This window comes from Lucilia sericata, unplaced genomic scaffold (assembly GCF_015586225.1).
Source record: "Lucilia sericata isolate MDLA Ls3-8-SP2 unplaced genomic scaffold, ASM1558622v1 Contig000426F_arrow, whole genome shotgun sequence".
Taxonomy (NCBI): Eukaryota; Metazoa; Arthropoda; class Insecta; order Diptera; family Calliphoridae; genus Lucilia; species Lucilia sericata.
The window spans coordinates 25124-45891 of NW_023994441.1; the positions used below are offsets into that span (position 1 = coordinate 25124).

The 20768-nt window shown below is 32.3% G+C and overlaps 1 long non-coding RNA gene across 1 annotated transcript; it reads right to left on the reverse strand.

Moving 5' to 3' along the window:
* Window positions 1-749: 749 nt before the first annotated feature.
* On the reverse strand, window positions 750-14057 carry LOC119604760. The gene is made up of 4 exons (XR_005231542.1): window positions 13971-14057; window positions 13841-13842; window positions 13315-13666; window positions 750-1007 (listed from the first exon to the last, which is right to left on the reverse strand). It is a non-coding gene; the product is annotated as an uncharacterized LOC119604760 (long non-coding RNA).
* Between the last annotated feature and the right edge of the window lie 6711 nt (window positions 14058-20768).

Sequence of the window (20768 nt, forward strand, 5' to 3'; positions counted from 1 at the left end):
AGAACTGAACTAGAACTGAACTAGAACTGAACTAGAACTGAACTAGAACTGAACTAGAACTGAACTAGAACTGAACTAGAACTGAACTAGAACTGAACTAGAACTGAACTAGAACTGAACTAGAACTGAACTAGTACTGAACTAGTACTGAACTAGAACTGAACTAGAACTTAACTAAAACTGAACTAGAACTGATCCCAAACTGAATAAAACATTTAAACCTCCGACACAGTTGGAGACTCCCATGATATTTCCATTACATGGCAGTTCATGGATTACCAAATTATTGAATTATTTTAAAATATCTCCCATTAAGTGTAGAGTATTTGAAAAAAAAAGTAATAATTTAAAACAAATAAAAATAAATCGACCCACAACACAGCAAAAAAAAATAAATAAAACAGACACAGTGACAACTTTATTATTAAATTGCTGTTGAAGCGACAAGTGATGAATATAAAATTAAATTTAATTTAAAGAAAAAAATCAAAATAAATTAACATTTTTATTAACAGACGAACGACTATTTAAATGAAATCTGTCAGTAATTAACTATTGTCTTAAGTGATAGACAATTTATTTGTGAGTAGTTAATGGTTGATTGAGCGAAATAAAAATATTAAACAATTAGCAATTATTTAATTGCATTTTGTAAGTCCACACAAAATATAAACTTTATGTATATATTGCAATTTATGAATCATTAGATTAAGAAAACTTATAATAAAAATTTGTAAATGAAATTTCGAACTTACCGTTTCCGAAAATTCATCACGTGAACGCCTCGATAGAGTGGTATGATTATTAAGATGATTCATATTGTCCTTGGTAGGTGACATATTGTTCATTCAAAATTATTTTAACAAAAAAACACTAATTACGCTATGATAATGTTAAACAAATAAATGCTTTTTTTTTTTGGATTTCAATTTAGGAATGGAAAAAATAAAATGTTGGCAGCAGACTTTGTTTTCCTTAGGAGTAAATTGATTTTTTTTACGAAAGACCTGTAAATAGAAAAAGAGTATAAAAAAAGTTTAATTATTTTATCAGCACTTGACATAAATTAAATTTTTTAAAAAGCTAAATATATGCATAAACATAAGTAAAATAATTAGCAGCATACGTTTTTTATTGTTTTATAAAAATATGTAAAACAATAATAAAAAACTGTCGGTTAAAAGATGCAAATGTACACTCAGAAAAATGTAAGTTATTGATAAATGAATTTGAAACACGCGAGCTTCACCATCTGAAAATATGCCCACAAAAAATTATACTTTAGAAAGTGTTATTCCTCCTGTATTGAACGATATGAACGACTTTTCTTTCTAGCAGGCCCTACTACATATCATAATGCGGAGGCCAGGTATAAGCTACTATAATATTAAATCTTGGATACTGTACTCCTCTTCAGATCCGAACTACTATGTAAACAAATCCATACCTTTCACTAGAGTTCTGTTAATCTATTTTAACTTCGATCAGCCTTTAAAAGATGTTTAATTTGAAAAGCAATCAAGTTAGATTTATGTTTGGGGAAATTAAATCGTGTTCAACCTGTTTCGTTAAACCGGATAGAACACGATCAACGTGTGGATCTACTATTACCACTTACAGAATACCCAAAATATTCTGATCTTCCACGGATAATAACCGTGACTTTCTTGGCGCTTGATTAAGAGATAGAAGAATCAGTACAGCAAACAGCAATTTCTTTGATATCTACGGATACCCTTCAAGGACAAGGACTTTATTGATCTTCCTGTCATGTTTTAAGTTTATTCCGATTTTCCAAGATCAATTGGTAGCAATAGAGCCCCGATCGTTTTTCAAATTTCCACCTCCTAATATCGATCCATATTATTCAAGTTTGTCAGCGAACTTTTTAATTTTACTCAATACTGTTAATCCACATAGAGAGAGACCTTTTACAATCCAAAACTATTTTCAAGTAGTAGATCCAAAATTACTCCGCCTTCATCTCCCGGATTCCTGTTATCTTGATGAATCTTTCCCATCTTAGTGTTATTGCAATCCCAAGAAAAAGAAGTGCTACCAGTACCTCTGGCCTTTCATTGGAATGATTTGACATGGGGTCGAACCAGAGAACAACATAATCTGGTACCACGGTAACCGGTAGCCTATGGAGAAGAGTTTCGGTTATTGGAGAGGTCCATTCGAGATGAACATGGTGGCTGGGGTTTGAATCCAAATTCGCAGCAAGAAAATGTTGGTTAAAAGACTGATACACGGTATAGTTCGGGATAAGTTTGATGCTGTTGCCGAGACAGATACCCCACAAAGGATTAAATTTATCTGCTGTTTCCGACCCAACAATCCATGGTTGTATTTCAGAAATTGAACAACGGGCCAGCAATGGTCAGAGATTAGATAGCTTGAGTACTTGAGCAAAGTGTTTGTAATATACACAATGGATGGGCGTTGGTGAGTCGTTAAAAAAGCTCAACCCGTGGATGAAAAAGACCACCATGAAAATAGGCTTTCAAGACAGGTGTTCACATAAAGCACATCGACACCTTGATTCCTCCTTTTAGGATATACATACACACTTAGAATTATTAATTTCGAGGCCTTCAAGACTTAACTTTATAAAATATATATTCGTTGGGAAGTCTATATGTGGGTCAATGTGATCCATCAGTTTCAACAAGCGAGAAGGTTTGTGCCGTTCAGAAATGATACTACTTCATGATGATTGTTATTGTTAAACTCAACAGGAGTTTGAAAATAAATGGGAGCAACTTAGCAATAATTTCAAAACGTTTTCGAGCACCAGAGTCCATCCAAATGCCGAGATCATATGTAAAGGTCAACCAACTAGCCGAATTGACACCAAATATTCATGTTTCTATATTTGGTGGAAACAAAAGTCTCCTATATAATATGAACTGTTGAAATATGGGCAGACCTTCACTTGGAACCTGTACCGTATAGAAATGAATCGTTCGAAACGGGAATTTCTTTGAAAGAAAGTATACTTAAAAGATCGTATGTGAAAGTTGGTCAACCGGCCGAATGGACACCTAAGCCAAATATGTATGGCTCTGTATTTGATGAAACCTAAAGTGTCCTGTCTATTAGGAGCTTCATAGGGAACCTGTACCGTATGCAAATGATTCGTTTGAAGCGAGCATTTCCTGAAAGCGCTCCGAATAACGATTAGATAGGCAAAAGCGTAATATTCCATCATGACAACGCTCGGCAAAATCCAAAAAAATGTTATTCGAATCTTTATCTTTATTATATGTATATCATCTTTATCTTCATCATATATCAATCAGATCGTATCTAATAATGTATTCTGCAAATCCAAAGATGATATATAATTAAATTTTTTTTTCAGTGTACACACCCCAACATTATATGAATGAATGTTAATTAAAACGACACTTAAATGTGGGTGGAGAAGGTAGCGGTGGCTGTGATATCAGTGGTGACAGAAATGTTTTTATTCTATTGTACTCGTCTGGAATAGATCTCCCTCATATCTATATATATATGAAGAAAAAGTACGAGGAGGTGGCGAGAATAACTATTTGATACCATTTTATTATCTATCAAATGTTTACAATTATTACGTACTCTGCGAAATATGTCACATTTTTCTCAATTCTACAACTATTACTTAATATTGTGTTCTTGTTGTTGTTGCTATTCTATTTAGTTACATAGTGTAGCTATTGTTGTAGTTTTCTATTACAAATTCTATATTTCGACATGACACAGACACAAAAGAGTGCGTGTGTGTGTGTGTTTGAGTGTAGGTATGTTAGTGAATGATAACAAAAGTGGCAATAATAAAAAGCAACAACAATAATGCGAATGAAAAACACAGTTAATCAAAACATCAACTGTTATTTGTGATACTCTTACTAAACTATTACGAATATTACTATTTAGTGTTGTTATTGTTGTTAAAAATTATAATTGTTGTTTTTGTTTAGAACCTTAAAAAAACCACCTAAACTGAGAAACAAAAGCAGAGAGTAGAGTAAAGTTTATAAACAAAACAAAACGAGTTAAGACCGCGCTAACAGAACAAAACGAGAAAACCTTTGGGTTTTATTTTTATTATTTTTAGAAATTTAATCACCATTTGGCCCGCAGCGTAGACAGACACTATTTTAATCTTTCATACAATATAGCGAAATATAAACACTAGCACGCTGCTAGTTCACTCGTTCAAAAAATAAAACAACAAAATTAAATGAAACTATTCTTGCAGTATCAATAGCAACAGCATTTCAAGAAAAAAAAGTAACAAAAAATAATTATACCGGTATAATATAGTGATGCCACATTTTTTTAAATTATGGATCCATGATACAATAGATTTTCTGGATTGTTTGTACTTTGTCTAGAATGTAATATTTTACGAAAGCTTTATTAAGAGTTTTTATATTATAAAGGCTATTTAACCTTTAAAATTCGCCTAAATAAGTCTGACATTGGGGCCATCTGTCAGTCTGATAACTCAACCAAAAAGTAATCTTATCACCAAATGGACTTAAAGGTTCAAAATCTTTACAAAGATCATTGAGAGTTTTAAGCTAAATGATTCAGAATGATCTGCATGTTACAGCTCCCCGACGACATGTAACCTTGATGAAAGACCCCAACTTTGTGTTATTGGAAACCCGGAGAAAAGAGGTGCTACCAGTACTTCTAGTCTGCCGGGACTATAATTTGGGGATGATAAAAAGTATCCTCGGCCTTTCCTTGGAATGATTTGACATGGGGTCGAACCAGAGAACCATATACATAATCTGTTACCATGGGAACCAGTAGCCCGCAGGGCAGAGTTTCGGACTTTGTCTTTTCCCGGATATTGGGTGCACGTGGTGGCTGTGGTTTAAACCGAAATTCGCAAAAAGAGAATGTCGGTTAAAAGACTGATACACGTTAAAGTCTATAACCTGCGATAAGTTCGGTGCTACCCCAAAGAGGAGTGACTGTCAGAGTAAGCATTAGAAATGGGTTGGTGTTAGCTGTACATGATACAGGATGAATGTAGGGATATACGGAACTTACCCGCCTATATACCTAGAGACGTATTTTGGAGACTGTATCGGATGTTGTTCTTTACGAATGTGTCGAATGAATGAGAAGAGTGCTGGGTTGAATGGTGATGGATGAAATGTATCTTATACAAGTGATACCATTGAATTTCACTTCCTTTTCCAGGTATGTTCAGGATTTACTCTATTCATACCAGATTTACCACATGGATGGATCCATGTCTCTAGATGCTGTTGCCAACTCAACAGAGGACCTCCCATCTCTGTGGTTGTAAACGAAACTGATGTTTGTTTTAGCATCTCGGAAGTTAAGCAATGGGGCAGCAATGGTCAAGGAGTACTTGAGCCAAGTACTTGTACATGGACTGGCAGAGTCATGTACGAAAATTGCCAGCAACGTGTAGGAAGCACAATAGGACGGTAGTAAGTCGCCTAGTAAGCTTACCTTGCGGTTGAAAAAGTATCACCGTGAAATAAGGCAACACGGCAGGTGTTTGCGTAAATCACTTCGATACCCACGATACGACTAACATTGTTCCGTCAACAAAATTTTCGAACATCAAAAATGTTCACCATAACGAGTGAGTTAGATTCCCGGAGTGCTATACTTTAGCTTCTACTTTGTAGGTCAAAGCTAGAGACGTATTTTGAAGACTTAAGTACGATCTCTATCAATATACCAAGACTTCGTACCTATACAGTAGGTTTGGTATGAACAGAGTTGTATATTAATCGATACAACTTCTCAACGAGTAATGATAAGGATCTAATGGGGAATTTGTAAAGTACAAGCACTGAACATTGACAGACTTTTAGTGATCGCAAAAACTTTATTATAATGAGTCATATTCCTTAAAAATATCAACTAAAACAAAATATAAAACAATCAGTATCCAAAACTAAACTACAAGATAAAACCAACAAAATAATCTGGCAAGCAAATATTTGTGAACATTCAAAAGAATTCAGAGCACATAAAATGGTATGGTAGTACCTACTCGTATTACCATCAGGCACTATCAGATAAATTCATACATGACCGTACTTATATGTATGTACATATATATTTAGGTATTTTGGTAACGGCAGTGGCAGTAAATATTGCAAATACTTGTAGAGTTTACACAACATTATTGTTATTTTTATATAAATTTTTATTTATCAGATAAGAATAATACTTTATTTACTAAATTAAGCAAATAATTGTATGACTAATACAATTCAATGAAATGTGAGAAATATTTTTTCTTTAAATAAAAACTAAAACAAAAATGATTTGAAGATTTTTATGTTAAATTTTATTAAAAAAAAATCTTAGGAGATAAATGAAAATTCAATTATTTTTTTTTTTCATGGCCATTATATAAATTTTGTATTTTTCCAAATTTCTCCATTTTAGTTGATTTTGTATGTTCAGGTCTTTGTTGTTGCTATGTATGTTTACTCCTTAAAGTTATATTTTGAAATTGTGAAAATTTGTTGATTTAAACTTTCTATGGAAAGCAGTTACTTGACCTGTAGTAACAGTTAAAAACATTCAAATTCATATGGTTGGAGGATTTGTAAAGCGCTTTATTGCCACGTACTAAAATCCAACTCAAATACATATATACAACAACTCGGTGCTTATGATCATCGGTCATAAACAAAAAGTTAAGAAAAATGTAAATTAATTACAGGTGACTCTCGAAGAATAGGACGGGCAAAGGATTTTAAATTGCAAAATCCTTTTCTTCTAGTATGTACTTACTCCAACTTTGGCTCTAATCGTACTCTTTTAGTTGTTTAACTTTAGCTTTAATCGTAGTTCTTTAAGTAAATCAACTTCAGATTCAATCGAATATGTATAGCTTCTGGTCTATTGGTAATCCAGTGATTACCTTTAAGAGGTCTAATTTAAGCTTCCATCGTACCCTTTTATGTAGTTTGACTTTAAGAGAAATCTAGGGTCTTTAAGTAGAACAACTTCAGCTTTAATCGAATATCTTTATGTTGTCTATATATAGCTTCAATCATGATCTCTTGGTAACCCAACATTGTATTCAATTGTAGGTCTTTTAATACCCCAAATTTAGCTTAAATCATAGGTCATTAAGTTGCCCAACTTCAACATCGATTATATATCTTTGAGCTGTCCGTATTTATCCTCAATCTTATACCTTAAAGTGTTCCAAATTTTGCTTGAATCATGTATGTTTAAGTAGCCCAACATTAGCTTCAATCTTAGATTATTAAGTAGTCAAATGTTTGCTTTAATTGTAGGTCTATAGCTATAGCTGATCTATAGCATCAATTATGGTCTCTTGGTAATCCAACATTTACTCAATTGTAGGTCTCTAAATATCCCAACTTAACTTCATACGTAGTCCAACTTAAACATCTATTTAACTTTATTCTCAATCGTATATTAATAAGAAGTACAACTTTAGTTTGAAGCCGCCAAACTTTATCTTCAATCGTAGATCTTTAAGTTGGCCATTTTTTGCTTCAACCATAGTTCTTCAAGTAGTCCAATTTTAGTAGTTTAACTTCAGCTAAAATCGAATATCTTTAAGTAATCAATATATAGCTTAAATCGTGAATATCCCAAATGTAGCTTAAATCATAGGTTATTAAGTAGTCCAACTTTAACATAAATTGTATACCATTGAGCTATCCAACTTTATCCTTGATCGTATATCTTTAAGTGATCCAACTTTAGCTTGCAGCATGTAGCCCAATTTTAGTGGTAAATAGTGGTCTTAATGTAGACCAATTTTAGCTTCAGTCGAAGTGTTTGAGTAATCTAGCTTTATCTTCAATCGTCAGTCCTTAGGTAACTTTGATTATATTTGTATTTGTCCAGCATTCATCTGCATTTCCTAATTATATTAAATTGAATAATCCAAAATCATCTTTATTAATTCGTCCAACCAACCACACACGAACAATTTAATCGAGTGTTACCTGTAACCATCTATTCACTCCAAGAGCATAAAACCAGCAAAAGAAGTAGAAAAAAATGTAAAATACACAGTTTTTGTGATAGAAACCACAAACATTTGAAGAGATGACAAAGCAAGTTGCATGCTGTGCTGCATGCCTGCTTTCTACACATGATAAGGCTGAAAGTAGAAAAATAAAAAACAAACAAACACAACAACTAAAATAAAACAAACAACTTAAACAGGAATGCCGGCCGGTTTTTGTTGGCGTTGGTCAGTATACACACACACACTCGCATACACTATATCCACAACATAAGCGTAAAAGTTAAAAACCAAATAATCAACCGCATTCATACTGTAGTTAGAAAGACTTGACCAACAAGGGCCGGGGATACGTAGAGAAGAAGAAAAAATGTTGAAATGTGTCATAGAATGTTGCACGAGTATTACTCGTATGAGTGGTTGGAACTTTATACATACATCGGAAAAAAAAAAGAAATGAAAAATAATGCAAAGAAAAAGTTTAACACAATAGGAACTATGGTGATGTTAAGGCAATTGACTATTCCATATATCCACACTACACACAATGTGTTCCTGCTAGCAAGCAGTGGAACGAGTTCTCTATTGTTTATTTCTAAGCAAATATTTGATTTTAGAAAAAATCCAGTTTTGAAAAAACAGCTTTTGTTTTCTCTTAAAAATTTTAGGAAATTTAATCTTATTGAATCTTATTTAAGTTTAAAGAAGTCAAAGAAAAAGTTTGCTTTCAAAATTAAAATAAACTTAATGGAATGGAAGAACTAAATATCGGTTATAACTATGAAAAACTATAGAGTTTTCCAATAGGTTTAACCTTAAACACTCTGGTGGAGGTTCAAATGATATTCTGCAAAATTGTCGTAGGTTTTCAAAGTTTGTTTTAAGTTTTTAAAAAATTGGCGTTTCGGATTAAGTTATAATATAAGGCCCAGGAAAACATACGATCTAATTCATTCACGAATATGAAAAAAAGTTTGTAAACCGTTATAGTTTACATAACGCCATTCTGCATTACCGATTTGAATATATGATTGTCTCAAGGATTTGGATATAAGAATAATACTGCTATTTTCAAGCCAATAGGAATGTTTGGAATCCTAGTATTATCTATAGGCCGATATATAGGTTCAATCTTAGACATTTAAGTGGTTCAACTGATCGAACTTTAGCATCAACTGTTAATCTTTAAATAGTCCAACTTATGTTTCAATCCTTGAAACCCGTTGGTTGGTTCTCTGGTGTCATGCATTACGGATTAGAAGATATGGCTTCAAATTCATACGATTTTCATATGTTGTTGTTTTTTCAAACAATTAGTAATCGACTAAGGCTCCCAACATCGCCATTCTCAAATTCAGTCGGTAAGTTATTCTCAATTTAACGATATACATATTTGTCTAACGGAGTTGATGAGGAATAGCCACCGAAACTATGTCATTTGATTTGACCTTTCTATTCTCGGTTGTCGCGTATCTTTACCAACAAGGTGTGAGGGACCAATTCATATTTTGTCGTATATAAGCTGCTGAGTCATTGAACATTGCACCTTTCAGATTTTTGTCACATTCGAACTGTGATTCACGGAAACTATTACGATCATTCGATTTAGTGTTCGACATTTTCTTGTAGAGTTTTCTGAAGTTGACCCTTGCCCCTAACTTTTGGATACGTGCCATCAAAATCATGCAAATTGACGATATTTTTAACGTCACTAAATTATGTGTCCAAATGAATACAGTGGCTACCGCTCAAATTCGATTTGAAACCTCCAAAATGTGGTTTCTCCAAAATCCGATTTCTAAAGCTGCAGATCTTTGCCAAGAAGATTCGTGTGATCGTTCTAAGTCGAAGCTAATATTTATTTTACATCATTTGTGGACGACTTCAAGATCGGGCAAACTTAATCCTCTAAAGTTTTTCTTTTTCACTAAACCAATCTTTTGCGAAAGACATCTAGATCGTGGGTTTTTCAAAACTCACAGACCAATGCCCCAAACCATATTTCAAATTCAGCCGAACGATTGGACACTTGAACTGTACATCAAAATCATAAGATTTTAAACCTCAAATTTCTCAAAATATTTACATTCATTCAATTTCATATTCATGTCCTGAAATTTCCAATCAAGTTTATTTTAAACCTTCGAATTCCGTTTTTAATTGGATCACTGTTTTGAGGTACGCAAGTGTAACAAAACAAAACGTATAAAGTATGCAGCTGCTAAAACACGTTATTAATACAAAAGGTAATCTAACTTAAATTCTGGCCTTTTGTTATTTAAACGCGTACCAAAAGAACAGCATACAATTTATAAAACAAGTTTCTTCATCTTTAAAATAATACTACAAAACAATAAATAACATGAAATAAATATTAAGAAAAAATACAACACAATCGCGTATCATTCCATATCAATATCTAAATAACAGGGAATTAAGGCGACAGCGGCAGCAGCAGCAGCAGCAATAACAATACAAATCAATGATAATGAGCAGCAATGATTGTCCCTCCATCTTTATTTGTATCTGATTGAAAGAAAATGGATCATGATCTTAGATGAACTCTATGGGTATTGGAATATAGTTATGGTACATAAATTTCTCAGAGTTAAGCTTCCATAACTATGATTTATGATGTACTTGCGAATTGGCATATTTAATATGCAATTTTGTGAGAAGTTTTGCATCAGAAGCTTTAAATAATTAAGTAATATTATTTATTTTTCGACACTTGCTTGATCAACCAGATTGGTAGAGTGTAAAATGTTGTTGGAGAGAAGTGCAAATAATCTTGCATTGGCGGGTCAAGATCAACGTCAATATTCACACAATGATCCTTGTGAGAATCAACTAGTTCTTCTGTTTCCGTACATTAAGGACACTTCCTTAAAGGAGCTAAGATCACTTAACGTATACGAAAGCGAAGTGAACCTGAAAATTTTGGATATTCTGGTTCAGACAGTCATCGAAGCCAAATTGTATAATGAAGTCCCCCATTATTCGGAATATGTCACATCTATAAATGTATGCCTAAGCCCTTTCCATCTATTCGTAGTATTCTCACACAGTTACTCCTAGATTGATTTGCTCCTTTGCCTGAATATTGTCATCTAGTCTCCCAAATCATGCACTTTAATATTGTATGCACGACGTTTTTTGTCAACTTGTGCGAGGCAGGATGGTTCCAAAAGTGTTCTTATGTTCTAGGTTCCAAATCGAATCCCTAATTTCATTTCACAAGTCGGCATAGGTTGATCAGTTTTGTTATTTGCTGTGGATTAAGCATGTGGTAGGTTATATCGCCTAAGATCAGTAGTCAGAGCCTCGTTTGCTTTAAGAGAGAACACCAAATACTTACAAGGACTGTGGGTGAGATAGGTATTGAAAAGATTATCCGTGTGCGCACATAACGATGAGTGGATATTTAATTTTCGGCGTTATATGCTCTTAAGACTAAGATCACATTGTCCTAAAGGACTAGTTTAGCAGACAACCCATCTTTTGTAGTATTATATATAGAAAAGTCATTTTACAGTTTCCTGTAGGCGCTAAGTATCTTTCAAAATAAATCGCAATTTAACGGAATTCTCAAAGCCAAATATTCCAGGCTAAAAGTCACATATGGGACTGGACGACCCACTCTTCTCTCTTAAACTAAATACCTTGACAGTTTACCTAAACAGTGGCTTAGAATAGATGCTCTAATGAGTCGTAAAGAACGGACTTCATATATTTATCCACTCTCTTGAGAAACCATCGAGATTGGCACAAATACTTTAATGCCCATGCAGATATGAATACATAAATACATACGTACATTCAAGATGTCTCGGCCTTCCTTATAACGACTTTGTTCGAAATTAATAACAAGAAAGAGCATAACTCATCCATTCACACTCACACTCATCCTTCAGCATTGAACGATTGTTTCGGTTCGATACAAACCTAATGTTTAGAATAACTATAAGTTCTTGATCTTTAGGGAAGTCAAACGTTAAACGATTAAATATGTTGATTGGTTTTTGATGTCATCTTTCTTCGAGGACTCTGCCATCCCAAATATTACAATGGAATTTCCAAGACCAAGGTTCAAGTATTTATTCGAATTGACCTTCTTTTTTGAACCTATGATTTAGATTTCCAAATTTTACTTTCAAATACTCAACAGTCCATGCCTAGTTGGTTAAGATTTCAAGAATATATAGTTTTTAACACTACTCTCCAATCTTACATGATGTCAGATAGAACAAGTTTCATATGTAATCTTCTCAATATCTAAGAAAACCAAAACAAAACTCTGGCAAATATATGTCTATTTGACTAGGCCTTTATTCCATATGACAAGTGCATCAGGCCAAGGTATATTTTAGATTTCCGAATTCTACTTCTAAGTAGTCAAAAGCCTTCATTCCATTTAATAAGTGCATCAGGCCAAGGTGTACATTCGAATAGGCATCCTTTTTGAGGTTAGGCTTTAGATTTCCGAATTCTACAACAGTAGTCAACAGTCCATGACTATGTGTTAAGATACCTAGAACATATCGTATACATTTCTCCGATATTAAGTGTTGTCAAATACGAAAAGTTTCATACGTAATCGCTCTATATCTTAGATATGTATACCTATTAGATTAGGCTTTCATTCCTATTAATTAGTATATATGTACATCAGATTTCCGAAAGTTTCAAATGTATTTTACAGTATATTCGACTGCTCAATCTTTCGCATCATGACTTATTTAGAAACTGCCAATGAGGATGAGTATAAAACTGGGTAGATTTATTGCTCTAAAGGAATTGGAGAAGCCCAACTTTGTACCCAAAAGATAGAATAAGTTTCATATCAAGGCTTTAGATATACAGTAAAAAAAATCTCACAAACAGTTCCTTAAACATAAACTGCCATGAACCTAAATGATTGTTTCTAGTACAAACGAAATAAACCGAGGACACTAGAGACGACGAAGATTGATCTTATATTTTAAATTAGTACAAACACACACACACACATAAGCAAATATGCATGCTTAACTTAAATTTTATTTACTCTCAAATCAAACAAACACACTTGCATTAAAATTATCCCAAAAGTATGATGACGACGAAGCCCAAGATGATGATGATGATGAAGATGCTTTTGTTGTCAAACGACATTGCGGTCGGTATGACGTGTATGTAGTATGAAAGTATGAATGTGTTTGAATTAAAATGATTTAAGAGGGATACAAATTCCCATAAATCTTAAGGCCATTTTGGAATAATATTTTTAAACTAAAATTAAAAAACAAAAAAAAAACACTTACACTTTAAAACAGTAAATAACTGGGCTTATTAATGTTGATACTTATTTGTTTTAAGTTGTTTTTTTAATGTTGTTTTTGTCACTTCAAAAAAGCCTTTCAAATGATATAGAATTGCAAAATGAAATTAAAACTTTTTAGATTTTTTTTTTTTAATTTTTTTGTTTTGTTTTAAGAAAACGTTAATAGGCACTAAAAACAGGTTATTTGATTTTGCTGTTGTTGTAATTTTTATTTTATTTTAATCTTCTTTTCCTAGATTTTTTTTCAGCTTTTAAACTTTTATTCCTTTTTTCTGTTTCTTCGTCTTCTTCTTCTTCGGCTATTTTAATTGGTAACACTTTCAATTATCACTCTAGAAAAACAACAATTAAAGCTTTCTTTATAATTATTATTTATTTATTTTCACTAAACAATTAAATACAAAAACACCAACAAAAAAAGAAACAAATCGAGAAAAAAATCACTTTTGTATGCAATTAAAAGCAAAACAAAACGAAAAGAATAAATTGTTAAAACACACACTCACGCCTGCAAAACAAACACAAGAAAAATGAAAAACAAAAAATCCAAAACTAAAGAAACGCGCTTTTTATTTTGTTTTATTTAGTTTATATTTATGCGTAAATTTTAATTATTTTCTTTAACTAAAATGGTACAAGAGTCGTCGTTTTAACTAAAAAAATAGCTGAGCACTAGTTAAGCGTTAGTTTGCCGGTCGGTCGTATTGCTTCCGTATGACTGAAGTCGACTTTGCAAAGAAATAAAACAGAAACGGAATCGTAAAATCAAACACAAACTCGTACACACACTCGCACACACTTAACGAACAGAAAGAAACAACAAAAGCATAACACTTCGTAAACGTCATCATCACCAAACTCTTCGTTGTTAATATTGACGTCGCTGTCGTCGGCAACATCAGCTGCAGCAGCAGTAACAGCAAACACAACCAACATCAACAAAAACTTTAAGGCCTTCATTTTGGCCATATTCAATAGTTATTTGCTGTTGTTGTTTTTTTTTTTGTTGTTCTTGTTTTGTTGTCGTTTCATTGCCGTTTACACTCCTCTTATAGAAACCGGTGTTTTTTTTTCTAGTTTGTTTGTTTTTGTTGTTTATTTTCAATGCTGCTTTTGGACAGAACCCATTTTAAACGTAATAATGAGCAATGAGTAAATTATTTAAGCCATATTGATAAGAGAGTTCAGTACGTAAATGAGAGTACATATTTGTTTTAGCTTTCTTAAGCTGAATCCGACTCTTAAATGCCCTACAAATATTCGAAAATACAAATGAAAATCTAGGCATATCGTACCTAAACAACTGTTTCTAGAATTCATGATTTATCCTAGACCTCATGCAAATATTCCCCGTAACTTTTCGGATAATGGTTTTACATATTAAACTAAACGTCTCATCGCATAGACCGACCGACGTTGCATAATAATGTTAGAACTAAAAATAGTAATTTTTTATAATAAAAGAACAGCACTTCTTTTGAGGCCTAGAATGAATGAATCCAATTTTGAATTCGAAGCAAATAGTAGTTGAACTAGGCAAAGTCTTTTTCTTTTACGCTTTCATATCTGTTTGCATATTCTAAGAAATTTTCGGTACAGATCTCCTGTGAAGGTCTGGCCTGATTTCAGCAGTTTTTGTACTTTCGGTCTCACCATTACATTAGCGCCACAGATATTTGACTTTTGTGTCGATTCAACTGGTTGCGCTTAATACACGATATCTTATGATTCGGATTTCCGCAATATGGATCTCCTTTTCATAGCAAGTAGTGATTCGGTCATCGTCTATCGATGTCTCTGGGCTTTAATTCAATGTATCATTATTTTTATTGAAAGAGGATATAATTACCAACCAGTAATTCTTAAAATAATACCTGAATACCTCGTTTAACACTGGAAATGCAAAATAAATTATCTAACATACCCTCAAATTAGTTGTAGGGTACCTTAAAAAATTACTCATTGTATAAAAAACTCTCTTAAAAATGCACATTTTCTTTGCCCTCTCTAAACAAACACAATTTCCTTTACAAAAACACAAAAAGCCGGTAATTCAATAACAATACAAACGTACCTACGATGCGTATGAGTATTTATATCAGGCATGGAAAACTTAAAATTCTTAAGTTAGACTATAGACTAGACTATAGTCTATAGTTTAGTCTATAGTGTAGTCCATAGTCTAGTCTAGTCTTCTAGTCTATAGTCTAATCTATAGTCTAGTCTATAGTTTAGTCTATAGTCTAGTCTATATTCTAGTCTATAGTCTAGTCTATAGTCTAGTCTATATAGTATAGTCTATAGATTAGTCTATAGTCTAGTCTATAGTCTAGGCTATAGTCTAGGCTATAGTCTAGTCTATAGTCTAGTCTATAGTCTAGTCTATAGTCTAGTCTATAGTCTAGTCTATAGTCTAGTCTATAGTCTAGTCTATAGTCTAGTCTATAGTCTAGTCTATAGTCTAGTCTAGTCTAGTCTATAGTCTAGTCTATAGTCTAGTCTATAGTCTAGTCTATAGTCTAGTCTATAGTCTAGTCTATAGTCTAGTCTATAGTCTAGTCTATAGTCTAGTCTATAGTCTAGTCTATAGTCTAGTCTATAGTCTAGTCTATAGTCTAGTCTATAGTCTAGTCTATAGTCTAGTCTATAGTCTAGTCTATAGTCTAGTCTATAGTCTAGTCTATAGTCTAGTCTATAGTATAGTCTAGTCTATAGTCTATAGTCTATAGTCTAGTCTATAGTCTAGTCTATAGTCTAGTCTATAGTCTAGTCTATAGTCTAGTCTATAGTCTAGTCTATAGTCTAGTCTATAGTCTAGTCTATAGTCTAGTCTATAGTCTAGTCTATAGTCTAGTCTATAGTCTAGTCTATAGTCTAGTCTATAGTCTAGTCTATAGTCTAGTCTATAGTCTAGTCTATAGTCTAGTCTATAGTCTAGTCTATAGTCTAGTCTATAGTCTAGTCTATAGTCTAGTCTATAGTCTAGTCTATAGTCTAGTCTATAGTCTAGTCTATAGTCTAGTCTATAGTCTAGTCTATAGTCTAGTCTATAGTCTAGTCTATAGTCTAGTCTATAGTCTAGTCTATAGTCTAGTCTATAGTCTAGTCTATAGTCTAGTCTATAGTCTAGTCTATAGTCTAGTCTATAGTCTAGTCTATAGTCTAGTCTATAGTCTAGTCTATAGTCTAGTCTATAGTCTAGTCTAGTCTAGTCTATAGTCTAGTCTATAGTCTAGTCTATAGTCTAGTCTATAGTCTAGTCTATAGTCTAGTCTATAGTCTAGTCTATAGTCTAGTCTATAGTCTAGTCTATAGTCTAGTCTATAGTCTAGTCTATAGTCTAGTCTATAGTCTAGTCTATAGTCTAGTCTATAGTCTAGTCTATAGTCTAGTCTATAGTCTAGTCTATAGTCTAGTCTATAGTCTAGTCTATAGTCTAGTCTATAGTCTAGTCTATAGTCTAGTCTAGTCTATAGTCTAGTCTATAGTCTAGTCTATAGTCTAGTCTATAGTCTAGTCTATAGTCTAGTCTATAGTCTAGTCTATAGTCTAGTCTATAGTCTAGTCTATAGTCTAGTCTATAGTCTAGTCTATAGTCTAGTCTATAGTCTAGTCTATAGTCTAGTCTATAGTCTAGTCTATAGTCTAGTCTATAGTCTAGTCTATAGTCTAGTCTATAGTCTAGTCTATAGTCTAGTCTATAGTCTAGTCTATAGTCTAGTCTATAGTCTAGTCTATAGTCTAGTCTATAGTCTAGTCTATAGTCTAGTCTATAGTCTAGTCTATAGTCTAGTCTATAGTCTAGTCTATAGTCTAGTCTATAGTCTAGTCTATAGTCTAGTCTATAGTCTAGTCTATAGTCTAGTCTATAGTCTAGTCTATAGTCTAGTCTATAGTCTAGTCTATAGTCTAGTCTATAGTCTAGTCTATAGTCTAGTCTATAGTCTAGTCTATAGTCTAGTCTATAGTCTAGTCTATAGTCTAGTCTATAGTCTAGTCTATAGTCTAGTCTATAGTCTAGTAGCTAGATAGTTAGTCTATAGTCTAGTCTATAGTCTATCTATAGTCTAGTCTATAGTCTAGTCTATAGTCTAGTCTATAGTCTAGTCTATAGTCTAGTCTATAGTCTAGTCTATAGTCTAGTCTATAGTCTAGTCTATAGTCTAGTCTATAGTCTAGTCTATAGTCTAGTCTATAGTCTAGTCTATAGTCTAGTCTATAGTCTAGTCTATAGTCTAGTCTATAGTCTAGTCTATAGTCTAGTCTATAGTCTAGTCTATAGTCTAGTCTATAGTCTAGTCTATAGTCTAGTCTATAGTCTAGTCTATAGTCTAGTCTATAGTCTAGTCTATAGTCTAGTCTATAGTCTAGTCTATAGTCTAGTCTATAGTCTAGTCTATAGTCTAGTCTATTAGTCTATAGTCTAGTTAGATTAGACTATTGAAGGTAGAAAGGTTCTACCTATAGTATTAAATTTTCCATCCCTGAGCTGTATACCAACTTTATCACTGTTTTTTATAAAATTTTTAAAGAGTGTGGTAAAATAAGGAGTGCTATTCTGCTCTTAAAAAACACGCAACCAAACAAATAAATTAGAACTGAAAAACTCCAAAATAAACAATTAAAAAAGTACTATATCACTATTTTTAATAATAATTGAATACAAAACAAATAAAACTATCCATCACATCAAACTTAAGATTTTCTCATTAATTGCTAAAGTCATGTCCTGATGGACCGGCTTAAAAATAAGAAACACAAATCTCACAAAAACAAACAATTAAATTGCATTTGATTTCATCATCATCAACTCTTTTTTTTTCTTTTTAAACTGCATCCATTCATGCGTATTGATTCTGTTGTGTGCAGACTGAGTTGAATTTTTGGTGATGCTGACTGGTTAAATGGTTGGTTGGATGGTTGACTGGCTAACTTTGTTGTTATCTGGTTACAATGGTTGGGTTAACGGACCGACTGAGTGCCTGACTCACTGTCTGATTGTGTCGTTTGTTAAGCAGGTAAGAATTTTAATCTATTTTACTTATGGTTTTACCATCAATACCACAACTACTATGTATGATGGTATTTTGTATTTCATTGTTTGTTTGTTAGTATCTGTTAATGTGATGATCTCAATATTTATTAGTTTCAATTCTTTTGTATTTGATTTTGAAAATAATTTCATATGTTATGTCACCAACAACAAATAAAGTTACCATACATTAAAGGCTGCTTGTTTGCCAAACAAATGATGCAGCAACATAATTAGAAATAAACAAATCTCTTTGAAACCAGGCATGGACAATTGAAATTTTGAAATAGTACTAACTTATAACAAAAATAGTACAATTTAGGTTTTAAAGTACTAAATTAATTTTCCACTAGACTATAGGTCAGAATGTAGACCATACTATAGACTAGACTACAGACTGAATTATAGACTAGCCTATAGACTAGATTATAGACTAGACTTTAGACTACACTTGACTATAAACTAGAACATAGAATACTATAGACTGTTTTATAGTCAAGACCAAGGGTCAAGACTATAGACTGTTCTACTAAGACTCTTTATAGCCAAATTTAATAAAGGAACAAAAACAAATTGTACTAGTTATTTCAAATCACTCACCTTTTTTAAATAACGATATACTCCCGTCGGTATTTCCTTGCATACAAAAACAATATTTCCACATTGCAACACACACACATTTACATACATATGTACATATCCACCAATTCTTTTTCTTTAACTTTTTTCATTATTTTTCACACCCTTTCCCCTCAGCCTCTTTTTTTAAACTAATTTTTTCTATTTTCAAACTCTTCCACTACCCCTTTTCATTAACGCTTTCTCATCACTTAAAAAAACGAATAGCCCGACAAAAGAAAACCACAGATCGGCGCTCGGCCTAACAAAATTGCATTGCATTTTTGGCAAATTTTACAACACTTTTCTAAACTAATAATTTAACACTTTTTTATAAACATTTTTCCCTAATGGTATTTATAAACAATTTGTAACAAAAATATTTAAATATTAATAATTAATTAAAGCTTTAGATTAATTTAAACAGGACTACTAACACAAAACAACCGAACACTTCAGAAATTTTTAGCAACTAAAGAAGAAGACAAATAACTAATGCAACAAATGGTAGTAGAAATTGTCATTGTTGTTGTTGTTATTATTAGTACTCCAATTAAAGAGCAAATATCTAAGAACAACAACAACTGCAATATAGTGATGAGTGTTTTATGTTATTGTTCCATTTCATTACTTTTTTCTTAATATTTGTAAAGTGTTCAATTGTTTATGGTTAATGATATTGTTTAAATTAAGCTAAAACCTTAATTAATTGTTAATAATAAAATATTTTTGTTGTATAATATTAAACAAATGTTAATTTATATCGGTATATACAAATATGTACGAAAAAAGTTTTAGAAAAAAGAAAATATTATAAAAATGTAAAATTTGCCAACTTTGTTAAGTCAATTATTAGAAGGTGATCGTTGTTTCTTGGATTCCAGAGACATTCGTAAGCGTCCAAACACGAAAGAAAGTGTTGTTGAGTGGGATTGTTATTGATATTACATTATTAGAATTATTAAAAAAAAAATAAATTGTTCTTTACCCAAAGTACCGTTTTATTTGCTTATATCATAACAATTCCTGCATATTTTATTATTGAATTTTCTAATCATTGTCCATTTTATTAATTTAGACATTCACCGTTGGAAACTTTAAAAGCAAACTCACCTGCAGTTAATAAAATTTGACAGCACACGAATCTGTTCCACATGCGATAATGATTCTTTTGTATGGCAAACATTTGTATACGGGACAATGCATGGATTACGATTACGAGTAATAGGAATGGCACGAATTTACCATGAACAATAAACGAGTGCAGCAATGACAGTCAACAGGTTGTTATCTGGTAAGAACAGAACGTACAAGTGCATACCCATTGACGTTTACCAAAAAGTTGTAAAAGTAAAGCAAATAATAGTATATGTACATATGTATGTATATGAATATGTTTGTATATAATGTCTGCATACCTTTGAAACTATGTATGTACTTACAGAAAACCGTAATTAAAGGTAAATAAAAGAGTGACTAAAAAATATACACAAGTTCACAAATCACACTATTCTAGTAGATATTTTTGTATTAAAGTAAGGCACAAAATTTACCACTTATAGTTATGAGATCTAAAGTCTATGTCAGTCCAACATTACAAAAATGTGTACAAATTGGATTGAAATGTTTTTCAATTCCGAATATTTTTACTTTTATTAAATATCGAAAATCATTCGCATTACAATTTATAAATTTGGCGTTTAGTTTCAGATTCTCCTGCATTGCCAAGAAATTGTTAAGTCTATATTTGTTGACTTTTTAGACTGATCAAAAGTCACGTGTTT